The sequence below is a fragment of the Ranitomeya imitator genome, chromosome 5, assembly GCF_032444005.1.
Source record: "Ranitomeya imitator isolate aRanImi1 chromosome 5, aRanImi1.pri, whole genome shotgun sequence".
Taxonomy (NCBI): domain Eukaryota; kingdom Metazoa; phylum Chordata; class Amphibia; order Anura; family Dendrobatidae; genus Ranitomeya; species Ranitomeya imitator.
Window position 1 is genome coordinate 66,695,696 of NC_091286.1, and position 17,315 is coordinate 66,713,010.

At 37.8% G+C, this 17,315-nt stretch overlaps 1 protein-coding gene across 6 annotated transcripts in view; it reads right to left on the minus strand.

Annotated features, from left to right (window-relative positions):
* Positions 1–17,315, minus strand: part of MACROD2 (mono-ADP ribosylhydrolase 2) — a 2,991,260-nt gene that overhangs the window by 1,380,386 nt on the left and 1,593,559 nt on the right. The window lies entirely within an intron of this gene.

The following is a 17,315-nucleotide window of genomic DNA, read 5'->3' on the forward strand; positions in this document are numbered from 1 at the left end:
ATATTTAAGCACCGTCAAACCCGCAGCGGCCAGCTGTGATAGCATAGTGGATGGTATTTCTAGAAATCCCATGTCCACTTTGCATGCATAGTCGCCTGTGGACACTGACATGAGGCGCATCTTTCCAGACTGCAGCATGTCAATTTCTCTTGGGGAAACGATAAAAAAAACTCAACAATTTTTGTTACTTTTCAAGGTGCATTTACATTGTAACCGATTATCGACCTTTCTACACATGTTGCGAGTTACCTGATATACGAGCAGCACATTAGTTTGTTGGATGAAATCATTTTTAAAGGGAATCTGTCACCACATTTGACCTATTTAAACTATTAAAGGGAACCTTACAGGTCCCCAATGTCTTCCAACCCACCAACACTGGTACATTTGTTGCTAAATACCCTGCCTAACCAGCCCTCTAAAGTGTTTAACACCGAAGTACATGCTTAAGAAAAGGTCAGTATAAACTTTGTTTTATATGTAGCCTGCAACCCCAATATGTACCCCAACATATAGCCTCCACCCCACCATATGTACCCCTGCATGCAGGCTGCTTACCGATACGTACCCTCAGAGATAGGTAATAGGGGAACATGAGGTGTAGGCTGTCACCAGTGGCCCTTCTGCTTGTTCTCACTTGAAATCTGAAGCATGGCTCATCCCACAAGAGTCATCTCAATGCTTAATTTTCCATTGGGACAGGGAGCTGATCTGTGATCCTTCGCCCATGCACACCCCAATTCCACAAATAAAGATGATAATTTCCATAAATACACCAGCGGTGGTAAGAAGAGGGAATATTAAAAAACTATATATTTTTTTGTTCACAGTGACGCCGCCCCCTGCAGCCTGCCACCTTAGGCACCCGCCCTCAACTTCATAGTGGCAAATATTGCCCTGCTCATGGGCATACATAATTGTAAAAAAAATTGTAAACTATATAAACCTCGTAGTATGCAGTCCTAGGACAGTAAAAACATACAACATATATTGTGAATCAAAGTTCAGCATATAAAGTTATGTTAAATTTTCCAAATTAAAAACAAGTGTCCATAAGATTGCTTACACTAAAACTTAGAAACCCATTTAGATGTTCCATCTGTCCGAAAATTTCTCCGTAATCTTTCTAATACTATATACAGAAATACAGAACATTTTTGGAATAATTATTAACATCTGACTTTAAACTTCATAGTAACAAAACTTAAGAACTGAGGCACAGTGGCCCTGAAATTGGATTTATAGAAATAGCGTAACAGGAGACCTAGTTAAAATTGCCATTTTGCAGTAATAGCGTAGCTTTTCCACATTTATTCTGTATCAAATTTTGGAACAAAGAACACTTTAACCCAAACTGCTGCATCTAGTAAAAGCCTTAAGGCCTACTTTCAAAATGTACCATTGAGTGACACATTGAAATGCATTCATCCCTGTAATTCAAGAAACAAACTTGGCTTTCAGTCAGAATTTCATTACTCGGGCTCTAATGTAACGTGTTGACTGTATAAAAGATGTTTGTAATTAAAATAGATTCTATTTTAACCAAAAGCCATAATAGCGCAGCGAACGGCACGCCGTGCTAAACATTGTTTAACAAATTAAACACATTACGATAATGGTAGAATAAGTTCACAGTATTAATATAATAAAGCATGCCATTAGCTCGCAAATTTAAATACTTGATTAACACCGCATCCTTATAATGCACACACTTTACTGTATTTTCTATGGAAATGTATTTTCCTCTCTTATAAACATTATACGTTTATTGATTGAGACAACATTTTAAAAGCCAGACCTTAAATATTGTAACTCATTAGGACACTAAGTATATATAGAAGCACAAAGTCTTCATACATGCAGATTTATAACTATCTGCTGAAGAGATGCAGTTGTAAGTCACCAGCCTGCAGCTTTCACATCTCTGCTCTCAATACAGTGAGAACAGCATAGACTCTGAACAAAGTACTGGGAGCTGAATGTGTTAAAGCAAAACTTGTGATCTGCTATATCGTTCTACGAGAATGATAGCTCTGGCTAATAGCAGTATAAGGCTGGGTTCACATTGCGTTAGTGGGTGTCCGCTGACGGAATCCATTACATGGCGCAATTAACGCTATGTAACAGATCCGTTAGCGCACCCATTGACCGCAATGTATCTAACGCATCGCTAAGGCTAGGTTCACATTGCGTTGGTGCAATCCGTTTAACGCATACGCTAACGGAATGCTCTAATGCAATGTACAAAAAGGGATCGCTAAACGCGATCCCGCTGGCGCAGATGCCCGATCTGGGCTAGCGAGAAACGGACCTCGAATGCTGCAAGCAGCGTTCGAGGTCCGTCAGAAAATAACGGGACATCGCTAACGCATGCCAAAAATGGCATACGTTAGCGGTGCGTTAGATACATTGCGGTCAATGGGTGCGCTAACGAATCCGTGACATAGCGTTAATTGCGCCATGTAACGGATTCCGTCAGCGGACACCCACTAACGCAATGTGAACCCAGCCTAACGTATGCCATTTTTGGCATGCGTTAGTGATGTCCCATTATTTTCTGACGGACCTCGAATGCTGCTTGCAGTGTTCGAGGTCTGTTTCTCGCTAGCGCAGATCGGGCATCTGCGCTAGCGGGATCGCTAAACGCGATCCCTTTTTGTACATTGCGTTAGCACATTCCGTTAGCGTATGCGCTAAACGGATTGCACTAATGCAATGTGAACCTAGCCTAAGGAGGATTGCCTACCCTGCCAGAAATCAGTAAGGAAACTGCACTGTTCTCTGCTGCTTAAGAGACAACCTGAGAAAACCTCTTTAACACTGTAGCAATACTTAACCCTAGAAATGAGCAGATCGCTTTGCGCAACACCAGTTCATGAGCTCAGGCTGTGGACAGAAGCTGCATGAATTTCCATGCATGCCAGGATCCCAGGCTCGGCTTAGGATTAGCTGGGCTGGCAAGACATCAGTTGTGCACCGTACAGATGACATCATGCCAGGTTAAACGCAGAGCCTGGGAACCTGGAATCTCGGGTAATTAATGCAGCTCCTGTCCATATGGACAGTATTAACATACAAATTCCACAAAGGCATATAGAAAATCAGGCACATGGATTGTATAGGGATAACAATATTGTTGAAATATTGTTTTTGTTCTGGACAAAGACCGGACGATCTGGCATACACCCGTGTGAACCGAGCCTAAGTTTTACTATGTTTTATATAACAAAAACTGAAGCAGAGAGCCCTGGAAGAATGCGCACCCACCTTAATAATATTCCTATTTATATTGTATATACCGTATGTACAATGTTTATATATGAACAATGAAAGCAATTGTTACCATCCACCTTTCGTGTCTCCCCTATTTCCTCGTAGATTGTAAGCTTTTGAGCAGGGCCCTCATTCCCCTTGGTATCTGTTATTTTATGTGATTATTGTTACGCTGTAATGTCTTTTATTGTCTGTACAAGTTTCCTCTAAAATGTAAAGTGCTGCAGAATATGTTGGCGCTATACAAATAAAATTATTATTATATATGTGTATTCATTGTGACTTGTATGTATCTTGATAATAACGATATAGTGGTACATATTCTTTAGTTTGTAACTGATTTTTATTTTTAGTTGTTTCTTTTTTGTCATGTCATCCTATAACTTGATTACACACATATTGGGTGCTGTATATATGCTCTAATCATTTGGACACATAGATTCTATGAAAATTGAGCACTCTTAAATTGCTATGATTAACAGTCCTTTATGCATAATAACGATACATCCACTCACTATGGTCCCTGTGTGCCCGCTGGCTTTCGGCATCTTCATGTGCTGACTGACGTTGAGTCACATGATCTGTGTGGTCCTGACGTCACTCGGCACATGATGCAGATGCCGCCGTGTATCCTGATAACCATGCTGCCGCATGCTTCATTGCCAGCTGACACTGCAGGACTATTGGTTCAAGACCTCTTTTTAAACCTGTCATATTGGTTGCTGCTCTCTGACAAAGGTTCCGCCGAAACGCACGTCGGGGTGGGTGTGCATCCATCTAGGGATGTCACTGCTCAGTGTGACTGCATGATTTTGGTATTTTTGTATAAGCTTCAATTTGTAAGTGATATTTCATACTATGGTATCTATGAATAAATGATATAGAGAGTGATTTAGGCCATATGGAGTATTGCAATGATAGTTTATAGGAAATTTGCTGCATTAACATTAATGTTATATTTGTAACAATATCGGTTGATATTGGGGTTTGATCCCTGCACGCATGCCCATTTTTACATGTATGCATTTTAATTCCTTCCCCCCTTTTCCTTGTATCTGATCCCTCTAATAAAATTTGCATATTACACGAATACTTGCGATGTTGAATCATTTACTTTGCTTCAGTTTTTGTTATATTGTAGTAGCGATTAATCCCCATTTAATAAGGAGCGGAATAGTGCATACGATATCTAGCATTTTTGGCTATTAGGCTTTTATGAGAAATATGTACCTGTTTTCTATAAGTTTTTTTTAATGTTTTTCTTAACGTATATTTAACTTTTTTCAGGACAATAATTCTATAACTAGATGTTACTGTAACATCTATAGAAAGCTGTTGAAAAGTCTATATTAGCAGCATTATTGAGCCTGCCACTTCAGCAGCATTTTGGGGGATTTTTCGTGTCTTTTTACTTAATGTATTTTTTAACACTTTTACTTTATTTTGCATTCACTCATGTCTAGACTAGAAAAAAAGGGTGAATATAATATTAGCCTAAAAGAAATAATATCATGTAAACCTAAACTTACAGGGGTTTATTATTAACATTAGAAAATGTCATACATTTTTTATAATCTCAAGCGAGGACTTCTGTGATTACTGTACTCCATATCTTTACACCCAAAGGAGCCAGAAGAACGAGAAGAAACTAGAAGATATTTATTTAACAAAGTAATTGGGGATGTAAGATAGAAGAAATGTTTAAATTAGTGTTGACTTAGTAAACATTGCCGCTGATTTAATGCCATTCTTCCTGTTTGCTTTCTAATCTCCTAACAATTCAAACAACTCCACTTTCCTAAAACGCTTCATAAATATCTGGAATTACAACAGCCTGCTGAAATTGATTGTGTATGGAAGAAAGTGGTGTTAAAATGAATTTCTGCTGCACTAATCTGTTCCAGATCGTAACTATATATAATATTTATGAAGGCTGCACCTGGAGCTGCACGTTGCTCAGAACTCCGTACAAAGTTATGGAGCAACGTTTCTCATTATTTTACATTTTTATAAATAAACTTGAAAGATGAATGATAATTTAAGACGCTTCAAGAACTCAGAAAATAATATTAAGGGAATTAAATGTAAAATTAAAAAAAAAAAATCAGGTCTGTAATAACATAGGGTAACATAGTATATATGTTTAATATTACAGCAATAGTGCCCATATAAACCCACTGTTCAGGGGCCCCAGAACAAGAACAGAACCATGTACAAATAAGTACATATTCATATTCTTGCTATTTACCTGCATTCATATGCAGCAAACAGTTAGTCACCATTAGTGATGAGCGAATATACTCGTTACTCGAGATTTCTCTAGCATGCTCGGGGGTCCTCCGAGTATTTTTTAGTGCTCGGAGATTTAGTTTTTCTTGCCGCAGCTGAATGATTTACATCTGTTAGCCAGCATAAGTACATGTGGGGGTTGCCTGGTTGCTAGGGAATCCCCACGTGTAATCAAGCTGGCTAATAGCTGTAAATCATTCAGCTGCGGCGAAGAAAACTAAATCTCCGAGCACTAAAAAATACTCGGAGGACCCCCGAGCATGCTCGAAAAATCTTGAGTAATGAGTATATTCGCTCATCACTAGTCATCATGTACCAAAACTCTGCATATGCAACTACAGAGAAAAATGTGTGTGTGCAGTGAACATTGTACCTCAGATTGTACATTGTTGACTTACTATTTAGGATTTATATTCGGGTGGACCTTAAACAACCACTGTTGTGTCAGAACCTAGGCATCCATCAGAGAACCCTATGCAAATGCTGTTTCAGTAAGGGAACACATTTGTATTTTCTAGCACAATATCTGCAGAGCTCTTAACCCCTTCATGACCTGGTGATTTATTTGTTTTTGACCTCTTGCAAGAGCCATAACTATATTTCTCTGCTGACAGAAAAGAGACACAAATCAATTTTTTGAGACCTTCATGGGAGTACAAAGATGGTCAGGTGCCTTCAGTAGACCAATGACTGCTCTCATAACCTATCGGCACCCCACCAACACAAGGGATTGAAGCTGTATTTAACCCCTTGTGACAAGGTCACTGGTAAAGTACTGGAGGGTAGATATGTATCACTGAACCTGCAAAAAATGGTGAGAGGGGTTAATGGCTGAGATTTTTGTGGACCGCATTAGAGTGGGTGGGAGATTGTTCACCATATCTTCACCCCACAGTGTGGTCCAGAAGGTAAATAGGCAGCCTTCTAGGTCATTCAGCATTTCGTGTCTCTGGAGAATGAGAGCTCCAGAGTTGTATTTTGTGATCAGGAAAGCTGACCCTTTGTATGTTTTTTTTTTTCTTAACAGGCGGATCCTCGCAGCCACAAAGACTGTGACGTTTTTATTGGTACCATTTACAGACATATTTTTTGATCACTTTCTATTCCGATTTTTCATAGGCAGAATGAACATAAACCAACAATTCAGGAATTTGTATTTTGCTATTTTTTTAATATGGTTTACCGTGTAGTAAAAGTGATATAGCACTTTGGGTCAGTACGATTACAGCAATACCACATTTATATCATTTTTTTAGTGTTTTGCAGTTTTTACAAAATAAAAATGATTTTATTTGATAGAAAAATAAATTGTTTTTGCATCACTGTATTCTGAGAGCTATAGCTTTATTTTTTTGTGTTTACACTCAAGGAGCAGTCTTGGGGCTTGTTTTTTGAGGGACAAAATGGCGTTTTCAGGTGTACCATTTTTATTTGCATTTGTCTTTTTGATTCCACTTTTTCGTTCACCAGTTTGGGGAAAAAGTATATTTACCTAGTTATTATTTATCGACCACATTGATGGTGTTAAACAGCCGAGGGTGGTGAGGGCACCGCTCTTGGCTGTGAGAGCCGTTGCTCAGTTATCACGTAAGCCCTGGGCCACGCCTGATCACCATGATATACCTAGACATCATAAGTCAGATACATAAATGTCGTGAAGTGGCTAGGTACTGTCAGCCCAGAATGACTGTTCAAACTAAGTAGCACCACTCGGGCATCATGGTGTGGCCAATTATGTAAATAAACCTTCCCAACTTCTGAGTGTCCTCCAATATCCCCCCACCTTTTTGATTGACAGCTCTGTTTTCATAGAGGGAGGAGATAGATGGAAAACTATCAGGTGGAAAGGTGTATTTAGATGATTGGCCACGCCATGTTGCCCCGAGCGCCTGTACTTGGTATGAGCAGTCATTCTGTGCTGACAACAGCCCCTTTAAGTGGTAAATCAGTGGTGATTGGAGTTGCAGTTAGAAGTAAATGCTCACTGTATAACACAGCAGGCACCAGATTGGTATGAAGCAGGTACCTGCTCCTGCTCGATACACCAGCACTTAAAGTGTGACGTGTGTACTTCACTTGCCAAAAAACGGGTTAGATAAATGTAAAATACACTCTAGGTTTCTTTTAAATAAATAAAATTTTCTAAACCTATGAACAAGATAGGGTCACTTCAGTACATGCTGACCCAAGATAAAGTCAAAAAAATAGATTTATTACCCACAAAATCCCTAGGATATATTTCTATGTAATCATTACAATACAGTGATGTTTAAGCACTTTGCTGTAATGATTGAGAAGATATAATATTCTTGGGATGTAGTCGGTTACATAAACTTCACATTTTGCCTTATAGAGTATCTTGCAACACGTTGTGATATTCTCTTTTTATTGTTTTCTTTTCTGTCTTGCTGTAATCATCCAAATGTGTATTAAATGATGGATCTTACAAACTCTTATTGTCCTATAAATTCTTGGCATTCAAGAGAAATAATTACCGTACTATATATGCATTAACACTGTATAGATTTTCTTGTGTGAGCTCACACAGTACATCCTTTTATCGCTCGATGATTGATGTAAACAGATTATTTATTTACATGTCTCTCATGTTGGTTTATCAGAGGAAGATTAATGAGCAAATGACCCAGGGAGGTTACTTTTACCGCCCCTTCTGCAGAAATCAGCTCCTTACTACAAGAAATGTTATGATGATTGTCAAATACAGTCGTAACTCGTTACTTGCAGATAAATTGGTGAGTATGTCAAAAGCTTATTTTCTTGTGTATTCTGCTTTTTTTGTGGAGAAAGGGTTTCTTTCCTAATGTCAATCAAATGTTTATTTGCAGTTGACCCACCATTAATTACGGCCAGATGCAGCCTGAAATAGTAGTTGGTTATCAGCAGGGGATTTGCATTAATGATCTTTGGAGATTGAAAAAGTGGTCATGGCTGAGACTGGTATAACGGAGTCTAACGTCAGAAAAGAAGCCATCCTAGCTACCCTACTGCCCCGGAATATGAGTCATAAGACTATACAAGTCAGATTGTGTAATTTGAAGCTGGTATTTGAATTATTCTACCTATTACTGTTACGTTTTTATAATACAGGCATGAGTTGGGGAGAAATGGAGAAGCTCGTTGGTGGGAGACAAAGATCATGATGGAGCAGAATTTGGAGGGCTATTCCATTTTCCTTTTATCCCAATATAATTATAATTGTTATTGTATTTCAAATTATATTTAAAAGTGGAAATGTATTAGATGGATAGTCTATGAGAGAGACATACCTAGCAGTTTTCATATACCTTTAAAGAAAAACAATGTGTTGAAGTATTATTTGGATATGCCTACAAGACAAACCGTGAAAAGAGAAAAACATGGAAAGAAAAGCCAACAACTTATAAATGTCTATGGAAATATTCACATCATTATATTGCATTAGGACAAAAGTGATTATTATACAATGTAAGACAAAATTATGAATAGAACCTGTTTAATATTGTTCTGCCCATATTAATGAAGGTCATTAGATTTTATTCAATAATTTGAATTTTATAGTGCAATACTCATATTTTTCTATTCACAGTATCGCTAGCATAAATGAACCAGAGCCCAAATTCACATTGAATTGTGTCAGAATTAACAAGATGCTGACACAGGGTGCAGTTCCATCCGGTGATAGAGCAAGGGGCCAAAAGCTCCCTGCACCATCACTCTCCACCTTGAAGTACGCAGACTGCTGAAGGCCTGAAGCTTACAACACATCAGCATCCCGGGGAATGTGGGGCAAGGATGTCACTGTATTACGCTGCCAGCGCTGGCCCACTGTCAGAAGAGGAGACGGATGCTATGATGGACTGGGAATCAGCGATGGTGACTAGAAGCTTTTTTTATATATGTTATCACTATATCATATTGTGTGGATGGTGTGGTGAAATTATACTGTGTGTGCAGTGCTTTAGGGGTGGGGGCAAATCACAATGTGGAATTGTAACTAGGGACATACTGAATGGGGGGTCACTGTGGCAGTATCAAACTTATTTGTTTTAACCCCTTTCCGACATCAGGCATAATAGTACGCCGATGTCGGACTCCCCCTGTTTGGTGCAGTCTCCGATGCTGAGCCTGCACATTCCCGGGCACATGTCAGCTGATATATACAGCTGACATGTGACCGCAAAAGCGGTGGGTGGAATCAATCAATATAAAAAAAGAATTAACCCGATCTTTAATGGCGAAAAAAAGGTAAAAACGCCAGAATTAAGTTTTTTTGGTCGCCGCAACATTGCATTAAAATGCAATAACGGGCGATCAAAAGATCATATCTGTACCAAAATAATATCATTCAAAAAACATCAGTTCGTCACACAAAAAATAAGCCCTCACCCAACATGAAAAGTGGAGACGCAACGGGTAGCGGAAAATGGCTCTTTTTTTTTTTTAAAATAAACTTTGGAATTTTTTTTCACTACTTAAATAAAAAAGAACCTATACATGTTTGGTGTCTATGAACTCGTAATGACCTGGAGAATCAAAGGCATTTACTGAACATGTGAAAAAAAAAACTGTGGATTTACACTTTTTTGCAATTTCACCACACTTGGAATTTTTTCTCATTTTCCAGTACATGATATGTTAAAGGGAACCTGTCACCTCAATTTGGCGGGACTGCTTTTGGGTCATTTGGGCGGAGTTTTTGGATGTTTGATTCACCCTTTCCTTACCCGCTGGCTGCATGCTGGCCACAATATTGGATTGAAATTAATTCTCTGTCCTACGTAGTACATGCCTGCGCAAGGCAAGATTGCCTTGCGCAGGTGTGTACTACGGAAGACGGAGAATGAACTTCAATCTAATATTGCGGCCAGCATGCAGCCAGTGGGTAAGGAAAGGGTGAATCAAACACCCGAAAACTCCGCCCATATGACCCAAAACCAGTCCCGCCAAATTCAGGTGACAGGTTCCCTTTAAAACCAATGGTGTTGTTCAAAAGTACAACTCGTCTCGCAAAAAACAAGCCTTTGCATAGCCATACTAACCAAAAAATGGAAAAAAAAGCTATGGTTCTGGGAAGAAAGGGAGCAAAAAATGAAAATGCAAAATCAAAAATACCTCTGGTAGCGAAGGGGCTAAATTTAGGACATTATTAGTTTTTAATGGGACAGTCTTGGGGCATTATTACTTTTTAATGGGGTACTTAGCCATTATTACTTTTTTTTTTGAGGATATTGTTGGTCTAAGAAGACACATAGGGATCATTATTACTTGAAGGGGGAGCTTGGGACATAAACCTTCAAAGTTATGTTAAGTTATGTTCAAAGGAGCATACGTTGCATTATTACTGTCCAGGGCAAAAAAAAAGTGGGCTTCATAGCACCTAAATAGCACAATGGGGGCACTAAAACTTTCTACGGGACACCAATTTTTAAAGAGACACTATTTGGCATATTATCTGTGCATCACATTTTTGGAAGAGAAATCATAGTAATGACAATTTTTGATGTGTTGGAGTCACTTTTCCATGTAGGCAGGATGGGGAGTTTGTGTGGGTTGAAAATAGGTGGGGATGTTGTTGGAAATTTAAGATGTCAAATGTGTCTTCTTATAAACTCTGCAGAATTATCAGGGCTGAGAGAAGTAGTCTTGTTGGTCAAGGTCACTTGTAAAGGAAGAGAAAAGGGAACAACCCCAATCAGAAAAAAAACATCTTCTGTGAGTCACTATACTGTATAGAATTGTAATGTAATATCTTATGTGGTTGTCAGGACTGATATATATCACTATATGGTCAATATATAAGTGTAATATTGGTATTTTATTATTTTATTAACAATTTGATAGTGCACTTCAGTTATATTATTGTTTGGTGGTATTATTAATATTGGTCTTTCAGCAGTGTTTTGTTCTGTAGAACAAAGATAATTGATTCACTATGTAGTTGTCAACATGTTACAAAATTATTTGGGTCTTGTACAGTAACTTTGGTAATATTGGTCTTTGATCTGTTTTGGTGTGTAGGTAATATTTTGTCCTGGTAAAGCAGCAACAGTGGTATATAATAATTATATATGTATAGATTTTCACTTAGGTGACGGGGATAGTGGTTTCACTGGGCAAGAAGAACTTTGGGCAGTTGATCTTTGAAGACTCTAGCAATGCCCCTGCTTCTATTTCATTTTGTATTTAATTAGGATCAAGTCTCTTAAATAGTGTACTATACAGTGTTCTAATTAATATACATCCACTCATTGTTGCTTTTCATACTGTTCTATTTATATATTTGCCTATTGTGGCGTAATAGTCATATTTTTGTCTTTTGTATTAATAATATTTCATATTGGACTATTCACAATATTCTGTTAATAATCCATTCCTTTTTGTGTTTGTATTCCATATAAAATAGAACATATTTAATTTTTGTATTAGAAAAAGTATACCGTATTTAACGCACATATGAAATTCAGCTGACTACACAACTGTTTCTAGTCCATTACTTTTGAAGAGTTTTTTTTTTAAAGGTATTTAGATGCTATTATTTGCCTTCAGATATGAGTACTTTTGCTTAAAAAAAGGTGTAATGCAGATTTTGACACATAAACCCCTTACAAATACTAGAACATCCCAGCAGGTGCATTTATTACTCTGGCATCTCTTATTTACGATTTAAGCTGGAAAAAATAACTGCAAAATAAATTTAACACTCAATAGAGACTAATTATAACAACTGTTAATTGCAACATTACAGAACGAAACTAATAGAAAACAGAGTCCATGCAACAAAAAAGACAAACAAAGTATTCTTAAAATAAGCAAAAAATAACCAAAAAACAAAACACTAAATTTTCTAATTTTCTTATCTGAGAGACATACTAGGTACAATGTAAAAATGTTAGTGTCAGGAAGAGTCTTCAGGCCTGACAAATCATAAAGCTTATGGTAATTCTCAGCAACTCACTGAAATAAAGACTTTCTAAGGGGCGAGACTAAGCTGGGTGGATGGAAACCACTTGTTTGACAAGATATTACAACCCCTGGCAAAAATTATGGAATCACCAGCCTTGGAGGGTGTTCATTCAGTTGTTTAATTTTGTAGAGAAAAAGCAGATCACAGACGTGGCACAAAACTAAAGTCATTTCAAATGGCAACTTTCTGGCTTTAAGAAGCACTAAGAGAAATCAAGAACAAAAAATGTGGTAGTCAGTAATGGTTACTTTTTTAACCAAGCGAAGAGAAAAAATTATGGAATAACTCAATTATGAGGAAAAAATTATGGAATCATGAAAAACAAACAAAAAACACTCCAACACATTACTAGTATTTTGTTGCACCACCTCTGGCTTTTATAACAGCTTGTAGTCTCTGAGGCATGGACCTAATGTGTGTCAATCAGTACTCCATCAATTTGGCTCCAACTTTCTCTGATTGCTGTTGCCAGATCAGCTTTGCAGGTTGGAGCCTTGTCATGGACCATTTTCTTCAACTTCTACCAAAGATTTTCAATTGGATTGAGATCCGGACTATTTGCAGGCCATGACATTGACCGTATGTGTCTTTTTTCAAGGCATGTTTTCACAGTTTTTGCTCTATGGCAGGATGCATTAACATCTTGAAAAATGATTTCATCATCCCCAAACATCCTTTCAATTGATGGGAAAAGAAAAGTGTCCAAAATATCAGCATAAACTTGTGCATTTATTGGAGATGTAATGACAGCCATCTCCCCAGTGCCTTCTCCTGACATGCATTCCCATATCATCAGTGACTGTGGAAATTTGCATGTTCTCTTCAGGCAGTCATCTTTATAAATCTCATTGGAATGTCACCAAACAAAAGTTCCAGCATCATCACCATGCCCAATGCAGATTCGTGATTCATCACTGAATATGACTTTCATCCAGTCATCCACAGTCCACGATTGCTTTTCCTTAGCCCATTATAGCCTTGTTTTTTTTCTGTTTAGGTGTTAATGATGGCTTTCATTTAGCTTTTCTGTATGTAAATCCCATTTCCTTTATGTGGTTTCTTACAGTTTGGTCACAGACGTTGACTCCAGTTTCAACCCATTCATTCCTCATTTGTTTTGTTGTGCATTTTCTGTTTTGGAGACACATTGCTTCAAGTTTCCGGTCTTGACACTTTGATGTCTTCCTTGGTCTACCAGCATGTTTGCCTTTAACAACCTTCCCATGTTGTTTGTATTTGGTCCAGATTTTAGACACAGCTGACTGTGAACAACCAAAATCTTTTGCAACATTGCGTGATGATTTACCCTCTTTTAAGAGTTCGATAATCCACTCCTTTGTTTCAATTGACATCTCTCGTGTTGGAACCATGATTCATGTCAGTCCACTTGGTGCAACAGCTCTCCATGGTGTGGTCACTCCTTTTTAGATGCAGACTAACGAGCAGATCTAATGTGATACAGGTGTTATTTTTGGGTATGAAAATTTACAGGGTGATTCCATAATTATTTCCTCAGAATTGAGTGATTCCACAATTTTTCCCCTATGCTTGGTTAAAAAAGTAACCATTACTGACTACCACATTTTTTGTTCTTGATTTCTTTTAGTGTTTCTTAAAACCAGAAAGTTGCCATTTGAAAGGACTGTAGTTTTGTGCCATGTCTGTGATCTGCTTTTTTTCTACAAAATTAAACAACTGAATGAACATCCTCCAAGGCTGTTGATTCCATAATTTTTGCCAGGGGTTGTAGATCCTGAAGTTTAGGGCATCCAATATGCAAATATCCCATTTAAACAAAGAGTTAACAGATATTCTTCTCTGGGGTTGTTTGCTTTTTTTCCCCGTGTATGATGTGGTCGTATTTTTGAAGAGTCATAGAAAAGAAAAAGTAAATGCCCACAATGGGGGCCAAAAACAGACATTTTCAGAGTGATATCTTAAAACTTGGTGCATCTCACTTGACCACGCTGAGAACTTCTCATTCCAATGGAGTCCTATCATAATATTGTTGGGAGTGGAGAAGAACTTCAGCATGGGGTTATCTAGAACAGTGAAGATCATTATCATAGGATGGCTCAGATAATCATTAACCTTGCTATGACAGCCTTTGTCTAGTGATGAGCGAATATACTTGTTGCTCGGGTTTTCCCAAGCACGCTCGGGTGACCTCCAAGTATTTTTTAGTGTTCAGAGATTAAATCTTCATCACCTCAGCTGAATGATTTACAGCTACTAGCCAGGCTGAGTACATGTGGGGGTTTCCTGGTCGCTAGGAAATTCCCACCTGTAATCAAGCTGGCTAATAGCTGTAAATCATTCAGCTGCCGTGATGAAAACTTAATCTAAGAACACTAACAAATACTCGGAGGTCACCCGAGCGTGCTCGGGAAAACCCTAGCAACAAGTACACTCGCTCATCACTACTTATGACCTGTTGCTCCCCTCCCTCACTTGACACACATCATCTTATGCTGAAGTTCATATATTTAGGACCATGCCCTAAATACAGATATCATCTGTGACACTCCCACAATGCAGCTGTCCTGCTCTCCTGGTGTTGTAATGACAGGAAGTCCACAGAGATAGTCAAAAATAGGCATCTTCACCATAATCTGATAAAACTTGCTGTGACTTACTTATCCATGTGGTGGAGTACTCCTCACTGCCATTGCTTACTGTTTGTGTCGGGAAAGGAGGAGAGCTGCATGGTGAGCGCGAGATAGCCACCATGTTCCCAAGAAGAGCTATTTAGGACATAGTATTGTCCTTCAGTGTGTGTCAAATGAAAGGAACAAATGCCTGCGAACTGACACAATAAGGTCAACAATTATCAGAGCCTTCTTATAATAATTATCTTCACTCCCTAAAGTGCTAGAAAAGCTGCAACTCTCTTCCTCTACTTGCTCTGTAATGACAGGAAGCGACTGGACTGAAGTTTTCAGCGTAGTCAAGTGAGATAGTGAGATATCAAATCTCATGAGAACACACTGGAAATAACCATCTGTCATGATTGGCTAACATCATAGAGGGGAAAACGTAAATCCCACAGATAATAAGCTCTCTCACCTCATGGTTGAAAGGGAAATATTTGCATATTGGGCTCCCCAACTTCAGGAGAACATATCATGGCAAAGGAGTGCAGAAAAAAATGTTTTAATCAGTTATTCAGACACTTTTTTGTGAGCTATACAGTTTAAAATAATGTTGTGAAAGGTCCTCTTAAGCAGAACTCAATCCCATTTGAATAAAGTCACTTGCCCCTAAGGTTTTCCATTTTTACAGGCTGACATAAATAACTTATAACATTTCATTGATGCAATTATAGCACGCACATGTTCTGTACAGATTGAAAATGAACCCTCTAATTCTTTCCTTTGGTTGGATCTAAGAGCTGCAGTTCAGAATGAATGAAAGTAGGGTTATTATATGGCATCATATTCTGATCTCATGGGTCCCATTGACAGACAAAAAAAATCGGTCAACAAGGAGCATGCGCAACTGCTACTTAATTATAATGCAAATATATTGAGGAGGAATGAGGGCTCAAGTCTCCTCATTTTTGTGATCTTTGAGGATCTCAATGATCAGATGTTTATACCTACCCTGTGACCATTGTAGGACAACCCCCATAAGCCTATATAAAATACCATTAAAATTTCTGAGATGAAGCCAATTTATAGACATTCGCAAGTGAACATTGCAAAAATGGCTAACTTGAAATTTTTTACTTTTTTTTTTCTGGGGTTTTGGATATGGAAATCCTGAATAGTGAATTATATTGTATTTCTTTTCACATGTCTAAAAGAGAAACGGAAATAATGTTCCTAATAAAATAGAACAGGATTGATAATCTATTTTCCGCTAGTTACTCAGCAGGCAAGAACATAACTATAGTTTATTCAAAAGAATTTCATCTGGGACTACTGAGATGGAACCAAGAAGATTGTTCCAATTAACAATGCTACATATACTGCGAGTATTTGACCCTATGACTTAACTGTAATAGGCAACCATGAAAAGGGATCATGAAGGCTGACATAGCATACAGACACCCCACCTGGACCCTGGTTTGTCCTGTTAAACTGCAATGTGTAATCTCTTTATACTTCTTTTCCTCTAAATTAAAAGAACTCTATAGAAGCTATTACAAAACCGCTGATAAATCCCAAATGTTCTTTCCAGGCAGCCAAATGAAGTCTATGAAGCAATGATATTTCCTCATTAAGACAATAATGTAATATTGAACTTTGAAGCGTTGCCAGATATTTTAATATAGATATTGTATTACCGTATATACCTATTATAAAAACTGATGCGGTTGCTCAGTCATGCAGAACAAGAAAGGCAAAATGGATAATAATTTGTTATATCTCCTAATTACAACAAAGGTGCTTTACTTAGGATTAGAGTTAAAGTATAAACTCTGTGGGTTTTACTTTTTTCACTTGATTATTTTAAGTCAGATTATCTACAAGTACATTACTTGCCAATGGACCGATGGGTATTTAACTAATTTATGACAGGGCCGTTTTCACCCATTCTTGATCAGGTACAGTTTCTGTACTTAGTTTTAAGGAGTCAAAAAGATTTTCTACTTTGGACTTTCAAATTGTTTTTGCCTTTTTGTGATATATGGGGCCTAATATGTATGTCATTACATATTCTTTTTACTTTTTGGACTATATGGAGGGGAAAATATTGTAACAAATGAAAATGTGTGTCTGCTATTCACATTTATGTAATTTTTTTCTGTATATAACCACCAAAAACAATTAAAATATTTTAAACT